Consider the following 15,917-nt stretch of genomic DNA (forward strand, 5'->3'; position numbering starts at 1 on the left):
TTAAATGTTAGACATGTGACAAATTAGTCTTATTTTCATTAATATTATAGGGAGACCCATTTTCAATAAGTATATAATTTAGGAAATAGACACACAGACACGTGGAGGGGGAGATCCTCTATATAATTTTTCTAAGTATTGGGCAAGCATGAATGTCAACTATGATAATTGGGTGTTTAATGTTTAAAATGGTCATAATTTATGATAAGACTTTTAATGTTTAGAAACAAACCAAATTTACGATGAGGATTTATGACTTGAGTTTATGACTTGTAACACTTAGAATTTATATAAATTCGACCCCAAAGGGATATAAATAGAGGTACAACTATCTTATAACACATCTTTCAACTAATTTACACACATAATATAACTAACTCTGCTTACTTCAAAAAGTATTTATAGAAAGATGCTTTTTAGAAAAAAAAACACTTACTTGAAAAAGTATTTATTTGAAAGTAGTATGAGATTACTTGATATAAGTACTTTTTTCTACAAAATATATTTTTTCAGAAGATACTCAATTTTTTTTTTCAAAAAAAAGAATATTGGGATAACCCTTTTTGATATAAGTACTAATTTAAGTTTAAAAGTAAATAATACTTATTGATATTAGTACATATAAAAGTACTTTTATAAAAAAAAAAAACATATTTTTTAACATGTTTCAAAAGGGGACTACTTATTTTTTCCTTTCCTTTCCTTTCATTTTCCTTAGTAAAATCCTTAATAAAATGGACTCTTTTGTGATGGGAAGAGAATAGATTTTCCTCCTCATATATTCCAGTGTATCCTCTCTTGAGTCTTATTGCGTATCAAGTGTTGGGCTGGGCTTTCTACCCAAAGCCTTGGGCCTAGGTAGAAGCATTAAAGGACATGATGGGCTGAGGTGTAATTTGTTATTTATGGTTTGGTTTTCTAAATTTTTCAAAAAATTGAAATTAATCGGACCAAACTGAAAAATCGATGACTTGATTTTCTTATAAACCGATGATTCATAGTTTGGTTTTGATTCAATAATTTTAGTAACTAAGGGGTTCAGTTCAGTTGTCGATTTTGATAATAACCAAATCGAATAAATTGAATGCACCTCTAGTTAAGTCTTGACAACAAACAAAAAACTTATTTCTGGAGCAAATCATCTCTCTCTCTCTCTCTAGTTTTGAGTTTGTAGCAGCATGGGTGCAGGTGTGGTGAATGTACCTATTATAGGTTTTGGTTGGAAATTGGAATAGAAGTCTAGAGTACTATTAGTCCGCAGTTTCTGCTGGAAGTATTAATGGTGTAAATTTGTGTAAATTGATATTGTGGGTAAAGTGCGTTTACTTTTAGTGGCAACAGTGCTTGTTCTTCATAATTGATGGATTGGTTTGGTTGGGGTCATTATCAATCATCACCATAAATCATAATATGTTGCTTCTGCTGAGACTTTGTGATGGGAGTTAGGTGCCGGCAGGTCAATAATTTAGGCATTGCCTAACCTATTTTCTAAGGAAAAATGATTATACAAACTGCATCAACTCCCTTGTCATTTCCGCCACCAAACCCCATGTGTTGGTTCTCCAGCTCTTTAGAACAGATAACTTATTTATTCAGGCTTATAGCAAGATTTGAAAGTATCAAGCGCTTATACCCTTAAATTTTTATTTAAAAAAAATATTGATCCGTGCTTTGCATATAGCGCGCACACAGATATATATATATATATATATATATATACTTTGATATTAATTTTAATAATAACATTCGAATTTGATACATTATTGTATAATATTTTTTCAATAAAGTTATATACATATATAACACGGTATATATATTTTTACATGTTTGAATAATACTAATTAAAACTAGTTCTATAATTTTAGCATATGTAAATATGAATCAAAGATAAAGAAAATAGAAACTAATAATTTAAATTAATTTGTAATATAAAAATAATTAAAAATTTAATGAGGTTGGACAGAGAAGTTTTAAAAATAAATTTAAAATTATTAAAAACTTTAGTGGGGCCCACATAAGCCCCCTACAATGTTGTGGAGAGAGGAGAAAATTTTGAATATTGAAAAAAAAAATAAAAATTAGTGGGGCTTACATAAGGCCAGCACCTCTATTAGAGAGAAGGAAAATATTGAATTTTAAAAAATTAGTGACGCTACATGGGCCCCTTCTTTTGCCATGAGAGAGAGTGGAGCAAGAGAGATGAAAAAAGTTTAAGAAAAAAAAAAAAAAGCAATACGTGGACGTTAAAAAAGAAAAATCTAGAGTCATGCGTTAATGTTGGATTGACCCTATATTTTAGAATTCATATATATCCTTATCTTTTTACTTTAGTGATAGACCAATTGACTAAGAGTATTCAAAAGGAGGGTTCCATGGTATATGTTATTTGCAGATGATATTGTATTAATTGAAGAAACTAGAGACGAAGTAGAGGTTGAGTTAGAATTATTGAGAGAAGTTTTGGAATCTAGAGGCTTTAATATAAATAGAAATAAAACAGAATATATGAAATGTAATTTTAGTAATAATAGGAGAAACATAGGAGACAAAGTTAAACTTGATGATGAAGAAATAAATAGCACTTGTATATTTCGATACCTTGGATCTATTATGCAAGTTGAAGGCGAAATTGAAGATGATGTAATGCATAGAGTTAAAGCAGGTTGATTAAAATGGAGAAGTGCTTCAAGTGTGTTATGTGATCATAAAATACCCTTAAAATTAAAAGGGAAGTTTTATAGGACAGTTATAAGACCAATTATGCTATATGGATCGGAATGTTGGGCGATGAAGAAACATAATATCCAAAAAGTAAAAGTTGTCGAGATGAGAATGCTTAGATGGATGAGTGGTATAACATTGAAAGATAAATTAAGGAATGAACATATTCGTGGTAAATTAGGTGTAACTCTTATAGAAGATAAGATAAGGGAGTGATGACTCAGATGGTATGGACACTTACAACGTAGGCCTTATAGTGCACTTGTGAGGAAAAGTGATTTAGTTACTGTAGGGGGTAGTAGAAGGGGTAGAGGTAGACCTAAAATAACTTGGGAAGAGATAGTGAGTAACAATTTAATATTCCTGAATCTATCAAAAGAAATGGTCTATGATTGCATAAATTGATGAAAAATGATTCATATAGCCGACCCCATTAGTGGGACTAAGACTTGACTTTGTTGTTGTTGTTGTATATATAGTATAGATATGAAAGATTTTATTTTTTGTGCTTGATTGTTGAGAGAGAGAGAGAGAGAGAGAGAGAGAGAGAGAGAGAGAGAGTAAATTAATCAATAAAAAAAATTAATTGATCTTTATTTTTTGAAAATTTTAATTATATTAGAATAAAATTTTTAATTTTAAATGGTTCGTGCTTCATGCCAGGCATTTATGTACTTCTATAATTTGTTTTAATAATAATATCATAGTTTAACAATTATTTTGTATCATTTCTCAACAAAATTGGGAAGTATTGATAAATATATACAAACAATATAATATTTATAAAAATTGCATGTAATACATAAAATTTTAAAAAAGTTACAAATATGTACATATGATATAAATTTATTTACAACAAACAAATTTAAATGTAAAATTAATTGAGAAAAATAAAATATAGATATTCACCATATTAATATTGAATGAGAATTTAAAATGTAAATTTGAGTAAAATTTAAATACTTTATTTTATTATATATGAGAATTGAACACTTATTAAATTTATATGTTTTGGTCGAAAGTAGTTTAGAAAAGTTGTATTGTATTGTATACATTGTATTGAGTATTTTAAAAATAACCAATTACTTATTCTAATTTTAATGTATATAATATATGTAAACAGAAATATAGCACAATATATATATATATATATTTATATTTATTTTTTAATAATATAAATTAAAATTAATTCTATAATTTTAGTATATGTAGATAAAATCAACTTCTCAATCTTCACATCTACTGTGCATAAGCAATCATGAACAACCCGAGAAAGAAAGTCTTGGAGATCCTTGTGCTCTCTAAGGAGCTTTTTTTGGTATGAAATTACTTGATGCTTATATCCATTTTACTTTTGGTCTCTCAAAACTTCTCCTTTATAGATTTCCCCAAAGACTTGGGTTAAATGCCTTTATTGTTGGGAAGTGACCCTCGATATTATATGTGGATTATATTATCTTCATAATGTCTTATTGATAGGGAGGTTACTCACTCAATGATGTGCTCAATAAAATGGTCTTCATGAGGTTAGAGATGCAATTTTGGATCACTCACTTATCCATAGGACTATGATCAATTTTTCTCCTATAAGATGTCCTTACCCTTAGGCGAAAAGGAATTTAGGCATTAGGAGTAGTTTTTGTAGAGACCTGGAAAAATGATATTAATAAAAATAAGTAAGAAAAGGAGGATTTGGCTTGGTGCAAGGCTAAATCGTTGACGGTTTTGGTGGAGCTCAAAATACTGTCAACGGTTTTGAGTTACCGCGGCCAAGTTAGGGTAAAACAGTAAAAAAGGGTTTGGTTTTCAATGGTTTCAGGGAAACTGTCAACGGTTTCGTCTGGGTTCAACCATCTATAAATAGCCCACAAGCTCATTTTTTTAAGAAAATAAAATCCTCTGCCTCTCTCTCTAGGGCTGCGGCCTCCCCACTCTCTCTCCTCGATTTTTGGCCTGATTTCAGTCCAAATTGAAGGAGGAATGTCATTTTGAGAAATTGACAATGTTTCTCTGCAATTTAATCAGGGCGGATTAGCTGGTTGAGGATTCTAGGCACCATTCCAAAACTAGGGTAAGGAAGGTGTTTTTCAAGTTTAGTTAGTTTTTGGGAGTATGTGGGCCTAAGAATGTTAAAATAATTGTTATCTTGGTATTGAGTTTATTTAATTAGGGTTTATGGATATAGGGTTTTGTGTGTATGCTGCAAGCACGATTTAGGATCCCTGCAGGATTTTTTTTCAAAAATTAAGTAAGGGAATAGATTATGTCAGGAATTTTTAGAAAATTTATCGGTTAAAATGCAGTATTTAATTACAAAAATTATATGTATGATTTTTTTCTGGATATTCAGGTATATGGCAATGAAATTTATGAATTAATGCATGTTTTTGGAAAACCAGATGTTTGAACTGAGTAAACCCCAGAAGCGGTTTTAATATTATTTTTCAGCTATATATATGTTTTCCCTAGATAGTTAGTATATTATAGTGTAACACTAACTCGTGTGGCATGAGTATGATTATTTTACAGTATGTATATACAGAACAGAATATTTTATGATTATATAGAACAAGAGTAGTTTGATAATGATTTTCAGAAATAATATAGACATTACAGAAAATATGATATTATCCAGTATATTATTATAGTTCAGCCGGCCTAATGTCATGATATTTCAACTGGCCTAGTGCCGTGATATTTCAGCCAGTCTAGTGTTGTGATATTTCAGCCAGCCTAATGCCGTGATATTTCAGTCGGTCCAGTGTCGTGACAGTTTAGCTTGCCCAGTGCCGAGATAATATATATAACAGTTACGATATGACAAATTTTTACACAAAAACACGAAATGAGTTATGTTATAATTATATTATGAAATGTACTATATGATAGCAGAATCCTGATGAATTATTTTAGTTTCAGATTACGGTACTGTAGCTATTATTTAAGATTAGTGTCAGCACATGTCTCAGATAAAGTATTGGTTATTGGATAGTCGATTGAGCTCAGAGGAGAATAGTGTGCCTCCCTTGGCAGTCCGGACCAGGCTGGGCAAACTAATTATACTTACAGACGAGTCAGTTTTGACTTAGCGTCTAATATATGAAAAAAAAAAATATGTAACAAATTTTTCGGATCGTGACAGTTTTTATGTAATCTATCTTGTTGGACTTTTGTCATTATGTCAAATGGACGTATATAGCCTTTCAGACTTTTCCATTTTGTCCCTTATCAAGTGGACCTATCTAGCCTAAGGACCATTCTATCAAAGTGGCCTACTCCTTTCAGACTTAAAATTTTACTTATCAAAATAACATATATGAGAATTTTGCAAGTGGGCTTATTGTCATTTTAGGCTAGGACATTATATCAAGCCTTATTAGGGGGGCTGTCTATCCTATTGGATTTGACCATTCAATCAACTACATGTTTAGTAAATAGGAATAAAATGGAATCAATTATTTTATTACTTGAATTTATCATAATTAACATTCAAAATTTTGTCATTCCATTCTTTTCCTACCTCATTTCATTCCACAAACTAGAAAAAAAAAAATGTCATGATCATCATTTAATAAATTCTCATTCTGTTCCATTTCTGCTCCATTTAAATTTGTAATGTGATTAGTCCAAAAATTCATACTTATATTTTATCTTTCAAAATTTAAGACGTGACATAAACTTTAAGCACGTGTTTTTCTTATAGGAAAGATAAATTAAAAGATGGAATTAAATTGAATAGTGCATGTCATCTATAAGAGAGAGGATAAGGAAATAAGTTGAACTATTTTTTTCTTTGCCCCGGTATTCCTACTTTCTATCATTTGTAAGTATCATATATTAGATCTCATTGTTTTATCTGTAAAGGATAAGATAAAGAAATGAGTAAAATATTTTTTAATCGTATATATATTTGACTATTCAACTATTACAAGTTTAGTAAATAAAAATAGAATAAAATTGAACAAAATTTAATCAAATTTATTACTTGAATTTATCATGATCATCGTTCACATTTTGAATTTAACAAATTTACAAGTGGGCCTATGTCATTTTAGACTTGGACATTCTATCAAAGCTTATTAGGTGGACTTATCTATCCTAATGGATTTTGGCCATTCAATCAAGTTGATTTATTCAGCCTCTTGGACTTGACACTCTTACCAAACACTATTAGATGATCCTATTTGACTTGATAGATTTGTGTATTTTGCGAAATGGACTTATTTAACCTTTTCTATCAAATCTTAATAGATGAGCCAACGTCAACTAAAATAAAACTTATTTTTATTAAAGCTCTTTTAATTTAAGAGCGGAACACATTTGATAAGGGAAAAGTTGAACCTTATCTTGTGGATTAGCATTGAAAAACTCATAAATTCAATTAATAGAGCATATTATGGGTGCAGTAACCTCTTCAATAATATATGACGTTATGAGGCAATTCCCCAACAATGCCACGGTCATATGCCACAAGTAATAAGCTATAAAAAGAAAGCTTATAGGCATTTAATCCCAAGACAGCTTAAAAAAAAGAACTAGTAGGCTAGGTAATATACCACAAGTAATAAACTCAAAACAACTCAATAGAATTGCTGATTTGTTCAAAGGGTGGCCTGGGTTCACCTTGTAATATGCTGGGAAACTAGAGTTAATTAACTCTGTCATTCAAGGAGTGGAATGCTTCTGGTTGTCTAGTTTTCCAATTCCTAATAATGTTTTGGATCTGAAGGGGCTTGCTACGGAATAGCCCTAAGATCTGATTGTAGTACATATGGATAACAAAAAAAAAAAAAAAAAACGATCTTGCATACCCGGGTTAAACAAAAATTTGATCTTTCAAACTCGAATCACAATAAAAATTCGATCTTACAAATCCTAATTACGTGATTAGGATCATACCTGTGAGATCTCTCTGATTTAATCTCGAATCTGCAAGCACGAAGAAGAACTCCCAAATCTGCAAGCACGAAGAGGAACTCTCGGATCTACGAGATTGAAGAAGAACTTTTGATGACGACCAAGGATCTTCTAATGTATTCCTCGAACACGCCTTGCTCTTTAGAGAGTAGGCTTTTCAGTGGCGGCTAGGGTTTGCTTCTCACGAAGACGTCTGCCTCTGTGTGTGCGTTTTTTTCTTACCCTCGTCACTAAATGGAGAGCGTGTATATAGGCCACAGCAAGGACCTCTGGGCAAATATGACTAGGGCTTCTAACGTAATTAAGAATTCCTAATCCAATCTGGATTAATCCTTAATTACGTTAATTACAATTCATAGCACTAAAGAATTATAATTGCACTCCTTGTCATATTCGAAATTAAATTTTGAGCTCCTATTATTAAATGCTTATTTATTTCCCCATGTAAAGATTACAAATACCCGTCAATTAAATGAAATTACTGACAATTAAATTAATTGACATATTAATTCCCCAAGACCTTCCATTTAACTTATTTGATGTGTTGGATTCAAAATCTACTTGCAGGGTTTAACACAATCAAAACTTATAAGTTTCCTCAAGGGGGTATCATCAATCCCGATACTAGAACGTGGATCCCATCAATAATTAATGTTCACCATACACATAATATCATTACCCAACTCATTGAGTTTATTGACCCATAAAGAATCTCACTCTTCCATGAATCAAAGTAACTACATGCACGTGTCCAATAGTCATATCAAGATTAAGAGCATAAGCACTTATAATAATCATGAGGTATTAATTGTTTTATATAGTCAGTATAAAAACAATTACCCCAATACGGTCATATTCAATACACACAAAGTGTACTAGCACAAGGAATTGGAACTATACCAATCCCCATAGTCAAGACAAACCTATTAAAACCTTGTGCTACAGTCCTACCAACGGTGTGTTCAATTCCATTTAAGACTGTGAACAATAAACTTATATTTTATAAGAACTAAAGATCTAATCTTTTGTGTGTAATTCACAATCTATACACTAGATCACGACCTATATAGAATAAAAGATACACATGCATTTAATCTTCTGTGTGTAAGTTATACTCTACACACTAGATCACGACCTATATAGAATAAAAGATACACATGCATAATCATTAAATAGATAATGTCAGGCAAACATTGCTCACAAAGATTCTCATTAAAATGAAAAAACTGAAGTTATTAATAAATAATAAAATTGATTACATAAAGCATGTATTTCAGTATAAATCTCTAACAATCTCCCACTTATACTCAAAGTCATGCTGCCATACATCTCACTCCCATTCCCTCTACATGACTATCAAAAGTACTAGCTGGTAAGCTCTTTGTAAACGGGTCTCCTAAGTTGCTTGCCGATGCAATTTTGTTCACTATCACATCACCTTTCTACACGATATCTCATATCAAGTGAGGCTTACGCTCGATGTGTTTGGCCCTCTTGTGGGTCCTGAGTTCCTTTGAGTTAGCAACTGCCCCGCTATTATCAAAGTAAAGAGTAATAGGCAATTGTACAGAAGGCACCACTCCTAGATCCAATAGAAAGTTTCTGAGCCAAACGGCCTCCTTGGCTGCCTCTAAGGATGCCACATATTCGTCCTCTATAGTGAAATCAGCAACACATGATTGCTTGATACTCCTCCAACTAATGATTCCACCTCCTAGGGTAAACACATTTCTCGAGGTTGATTTTTTGGAATCCTTATTTGACTGAAAATCTGAGAATTGGTGCTACTAATCCATTCATTTACCTGCTAACCGACATTCTAATATCATTTATGCAGCGGAAAACATAATTATAATCTTCCAACAAATATAATACCAGAGTTTTCTACATCTAACAACATTCAAAATCCACCTGCAGGGTTTGACACAATCAAAACTTATAAGCTTCCTCAAGGGGGTATCATCTATCCTGATATCGGGACATGGATTCCATCAATGATTAATGTTCATCATACACATAATAACATTACCCAACTCATTGAGTTTATTGACCCATAAAGAATCTCACTCTTTTATGAATCAAAGTAACAAACACTACATGCACATGTCCAATAATCATATTAGGATTAAGAGCATAAACACTCATAATAATCATGAGGTATTAATTATTTTATATAGTCAGTATAAAAACAATTATCCCAAGACGGTCCTATTTAATACACACAAAGTGTACTAGCACAAGGGGTTGGAACTATACCATTCCCTATAGTCAAGACAAACCTATTAAAACCTTGTGCTAAAGTCCTACCAATGGTGTGTCCAATTCCATTTAAGACTGTGAACAATAAACTTATATTCTATAAGAACTGATGATCTAATCTTCTGTGTGTAAGTCGTACTCTACACACTAGATCACCTACTATATATAATAAAAGACACACATGTATAATCATTAAATAGATAATGTCAGACAAACATTGCTCACAAAGATTCTCATTAAAATGGAATAACTGAAGTTATTAATAAATAATAAAAATTGATTATATAAAGCATGTCTTTCAATATAAATCTTTAATATGATCATGTGGTAAAATTGTGTAGGGCTTTCCTTTGGGGAGGGAGGAAGAAGTCGTTGGTTGCTGGGAAGGAAGTATGTCTTCCTAAATCTAAAGGTGGCTTAAGGGTGATGGACCTAAAAGCTTGGAATAAAACTCTGCTTACTAGAGCCATGTGGAATATTCATGCTAAAAAGGATTCTCTGTGATCTAAGTGGGTTAATCAATTTTACTTAAAAGGTATTTGCCTTTTGGAGGTTGTTGCAAAAAATGAAGACTCCCCACTATTTAAGAAGTTGATTGATATAAAGAATCAGATTCTATTGAATTGTGCTAACCTAACTAAAGCTGCTCTGAATCTTATGAAAGAATGGGATTTTGATCAGTCCAATACTTTCAGGTGCTATAATTTCTAAAGGGATAAAGGAAATGTAGTCCCTTGGTTCAAGAGGTGTGGAAAAGTAGAAGTACCCCAAAACATACTTTCACTCTATGGTTGGGAATGAAAAGGAAACTTCTTACTTGTGACAGACTCATTGGTGTAGATGACGATCTAAATTGTGCATTTTGTAGGGGGGAGACTGAGTCGATTGATCACATCTTCTTCAAGTGCAGATATTCCTCTCTAGTTTGGAATTACATTAGAGAATGGCTTGGTCTAAACAGGGTAATGTCTTAAATGCTATAGTGAAATGGCTTCATAAGGAGGTCAAGGGCATAGGGATTAAATCTATGGGAAAGAGAGTGGGCCTTACTATCACTGTTTACTTCCTATGGCACTCCAGAAACAGGAGAAGATTTGAAGGTAAAATTATCTCCACGGAGGAGCTTATTTTGATGATACAGAAACATATTTATAGAGTGATTTTTGATAGATATGGCTTACATTCTGTTAATTGATACTAAACGTTGAATTTTATGTCATATGAGTCTTGGAATGTTGTAATTGGAGGTTAAGATGACCATTGGCCCCTGAGTATGCCCATGTTATCTATAACTTTGATTGTTGACTTTTTGCTCTGCAAATTTGATGTGGTTTTTCTGGCCCTCTGTCTGGGTATGCCCAGTGTACTTGTAAATACTCATTTTGATCAATTCTATTTACCTTATAACAAAAAATAAAATAAAAAAAACAACTCAAAATATATGCATTTGTTTACATTGTCAATTTTTATTTTTATTGATGGTTTTCATTCATATGCGAAAAAACTAAAAACTAAATTTTATGATTTTGTTGTCAAAATATTTTAGTATCAAGAATTAATTTTTTTGGACTAGATCATATTTTATCCATCTTTTTAACTAAAATCAAAATAAAATGATAATGTATAATTAAGATAAAAAATACCCATAATTTTTTTAAAAAAATTAAGAAATAATAATATCCATTTACAAAATATTTTACTATATTTCAATTGTCATATACAATAAGATTGTTCCTAAAAAATTAATTTTGAAATATAATAATTAAATAAAAGAATTATAATATTTTTTTATAATATTTTAAATTTATATTACTTTGTACTATTATTTTTTAATCATATTTTATAATTATTATTTGGTTCAAGAACAAAAATGAGCATGTGTTTAATCAAGTTTTTAATTTATTTTAGTACTAAAAATATGAACTAAATAGGTTTTAATTTGTATTTTGGGTTTTTAGTTTTTGTTTCTGCATATTTCTAGAGAGTTTATAAAAAACTTTTTGTAATGACCCAAAAAATAATGATATTTAAATAATAAAGAGGGAGAGAATTGGAAATAGAAATAGAAGGAGGCAACAGACTTCGTCGACAAACACGAAGCGTTCGTCGACAACATTGCACTTTGGGAGTAATAACCGAGAAATTTAATCAAAGACTCGTGGATGAATACAAGAGATTCGTCGACGAGGATAACATAAGGTCTTGTCAACGAGGGTATGTTTCGTTGACAAGAAAATACCGAGAGATTTTGGGGAAACTCTGAATTTCGTTGACGAAGGGAAGAGCTTGTCGACAAATTTACTATTGACCTCGTCGACGAGGTGACGTGGCTCGTCGACGAAGCCACTAGTATAAATAATGTAAAATCCGAGTTTAATTGCAGAAAAATCAAGAAATTCTCTCTCTCTCTCACTCTCTCTCTCTCTCTCTCTCTCTTTCTCTCTCTCTCTCTCTCCTCCCTACGGTTTCTCCCTATTCTCTTTTTGATTTCGGCCCTGTTAGTCATTGGATCGACGATCTGAGGCTACCACGACGCTCCTGGGGAAGTTCTCTCTAAATCTGCTAGAGCGGATCGTTGATGGAAGCGAGTTGAAATTCATTTGTAAGTTGAGGTAAGACTTTTTATGTCAAATTTGATCTTTTCATAGTTATAAGAAATGATATTCATGTGAAAATATTAAAGTTTAGTTCTGAGAGTTGTTGAATTCATGGTATTGAACGGAGAACTCTGCGAGTGCAGGATGAGCGTTTTTAGGAGGGGTTTTTCTCAGTGTCAGGTAAGGGAATAGATTAAAGTAGTTATTTTTTCATGCAAATTAGTATTATTTATCAACAAATTAATTTTTATAAAAGTATGTGTTACATTTGAATATTTTTAAGAAAATGCATATTTGGGAAAATACTACTGTTATACAGGAAATGTAATTTTAGAATGAAATGTATGATTTTACTCAGTATTGTGTGACATGAATATTATTTTATGTGATAAGTATTATGTTATGGTAAATTTTACGAATAAATCATGTTTTTCAGGAATTATGAAATAATACAGTATATTATAATTTGAAAATACATGATAATTGATTTATTTATTTAGAATGATATGTATGAGATATTCGGCACAAGACCGTGATTGATAGCCGGCGCAAGGCCGTGTTTTACATATGATCTCGGTGCGAGGTCGTATTTATGAAATGTTCGGCGTGAGGCCATATTTATGAAATTATAGAAAATGCTACCAATCCATTTATGTTAAACGTTATATTATCATGTATTAAATGTTATCAGAACCCGGATGTTAGTTTAGTTAAGTTTCAGGAGTACGGTACCGTAGCTTTAAAGATAAGATATTTATGTTCAAATTGGTGCTAACCACCCCACGAGGGGGTGAGAGATGAATAGTCGATGTGGTTTTCAATGTAGAGTTGTAGACGTCCACCTAACAGTCTGAACCAGGGTGTGACGGACCCATCGTACTTACAAATATTTTTGACTTGGCAGTGGTCGGCCAGCCATTGTCGGGTCCCGCCTTTCGGCTGCACAACCCGTCATGGGGGGTAATACATGACATTAGCTAGCTATTTATCCTGAGTATGTTTTCAGTATTATTAGTTATACTAGACAGTTATGACTAGTACGATTTATTAAAAATATGAAGGTATACGTTTATGCAGTTATTAAATGATTAATGATTTCTAGTATGAAGAATGTATTGTATATCTACACTCTCATTAATATTCATATTGCCACACAATTGTATTTAGTTTATTTTCCCTTACTGAAAAGTGTCTCACCCCGAATATTAAATGATTTTCAGGAAATCCAAAAGGACCGGCGGAACGTGGCCGCCGTTGAGTTTATTGAGTTACCTCACTAGGAGGGTAAGTTTGAACTAAGATCAGAAGTTTTTGGATGTGAAATCCTAAGGATGTTTTGTATTTTTTTTTGAAGATTGTATATAAACACAATATTTTGAGATATGCTTGACTTTGGTATTATGTATTTTGTGGTTATGAAGTTGTGATTTACATTTACTGTTGCTTAAGTTCTGCTGTGTATGGCAGATGTCCCCGCTACCCACGGGTTCGGGTTGACTATTTTATTTACTATGTTCTATTATCTGAATATTTAAGTAGGTCATTACACTTTTAGCCTTTTATTAGGAGGGTTTGGGTGTCATTTAAAATTATAAAATAAAAATCTTAATGCCATTTTCAAACTTTCGGTCATTTAGAGACTCCTTTATAAAAATTTTTATTTTTAATATAAAAAATTTATAGACATGTTTATTTTTATTAAAAAATTATACACACAGTGATTCCAATTCTAAAAGAAATTTTGGATGATAAAGAAATCTGCCGACACAGTACTACAGTGTGACTAAAAAAATTGCTTAGGTAAGTGAAAACTCCATCAGTGCCATAACTCACTTACCACGAGGTAGTAGACTTACAAATTTGATAGCGAACATGATACTTAGATTTAAATCTTCATAATTTTTAATTTTTTCATCATGTTCTCGCAACGTTATGTTTGGAAACATGAATTTCAAATCTTAGACTTAAGTTTGAGTAAATTTAAATAAATTTTAATACAATTTTATATTACATGCATTTCAAATTCAAGACTTCTCTAAAAATAAGATTGTCATTCTCACTATTTTTCTTTTTCTCTAAAGTTTTCCTCTTTTGGTTTTGCCCTCTACACCAAAGAAAAAAAAATTGAGAGATAAAAAGAAGCACGTATGCGTGTTTTTGTCATTTATATTTTAACTACACTATAACAAAATTAAGAAACAATATAAATAATATCCCATAGACTCTAAATTTTACTATGTATCCTAGATCATTTTGATTCTTTGAAAAATATAAAAAATAAAAAATTTGACATTCAACATGTTCTCAAAGCGTTCTCCTATCAAACTCTTCAGTTAAATGTTTTCTTACGACCCACTCGTCTTACACAGTTTTACATTTATACACACACACACAGATATATATATATATATATATATATATATATATATATATATCCATATTTTTAAGTGAAGAAAAACTATCCAAAGTACATTTAAAAAAAAAAAGAAAACTCTCGGATGCTCACTATTTACGAAAAATAAGTAGATAAGGCTATGAATGGCAACAATTTTAATCTAAAAAAATTCCTACATGCGATTCTTTAAAAGTATAAATTTAAAAAAATGTGAAAAAATCAGTGGCAATCTCTCCTCTTCTAAAGAAAAAGCTACATACTTAATTTACATGTGCATGTGTCTCAAATTAAAGCCGGTCAATGAAAACCTATGCAAGAGTCATGTAAATTTAATGCATTCAACTTTGGGAAAAAAAAAAACAAAAAACAAAAAACAAAAAAGGCAATAGAATAGAGGAATAATAGGAATCATCATTAGAATGGCCCGTGTAATGCACGCTTTCTAAGTCAGGATTTTTGTTTAGTCTCAAAGCATTCTCATTTTATTGCAAAGTTAAGCTTAAATTTTTAAATTTTTTATTAAGATATTTAATTTTTTATTTTTTAAAAAATATTTTTTTTATTGTATAGGAACTCCAGCCACCAACGAACCCTTCGGATCCCCTGTTGCGGCATCAAACCTACGGATCAACGTCTTCCGCCCCCAGATTTCACTTATCAGAGTAAAATCCGGAATGCGGATACGACTTCTGTGCATTAGTTGGACGTTCGGCCAACCCGACTCTTGAGACACATATCTATTACCATCCACGGTTCTCGCTGGCTCACATAGTAAACTCTCACCATTCACAGGTACCACTGGTTCTGTGAATGTATTTACCTGAAATTGAACCCCTGATACTCTTTCTTATTTGTTGATGCCTTTCCACCGTATCATGCCCGTGGGGGCATATTTTTTCCTCTTTTTTGATTTGACTATTTACGTATTTGTAAATTACATAATGTTAATTAAATATTTTAAAATTAATCTATACTTACCTAAAGTGACTCTTCCATAGTGGGAGGGTTCGGTTTTTATTTTCTTAAAG

Source organism: Malania oleifera, chromosome 10, assembly GCF_029873635.1.
Source record: "Malania oleifera isolate guangnan ecotype guangnan chromosome 10, ASM2987363v1, whole genome shotgun sequence".
Classification (NCBI taxonomy): Eukaryota; Viridiplantae; Streptophyta; class Magnoliopsida; order Santalales; family Ximeniaceae; genus Malania; species Malania oleifera.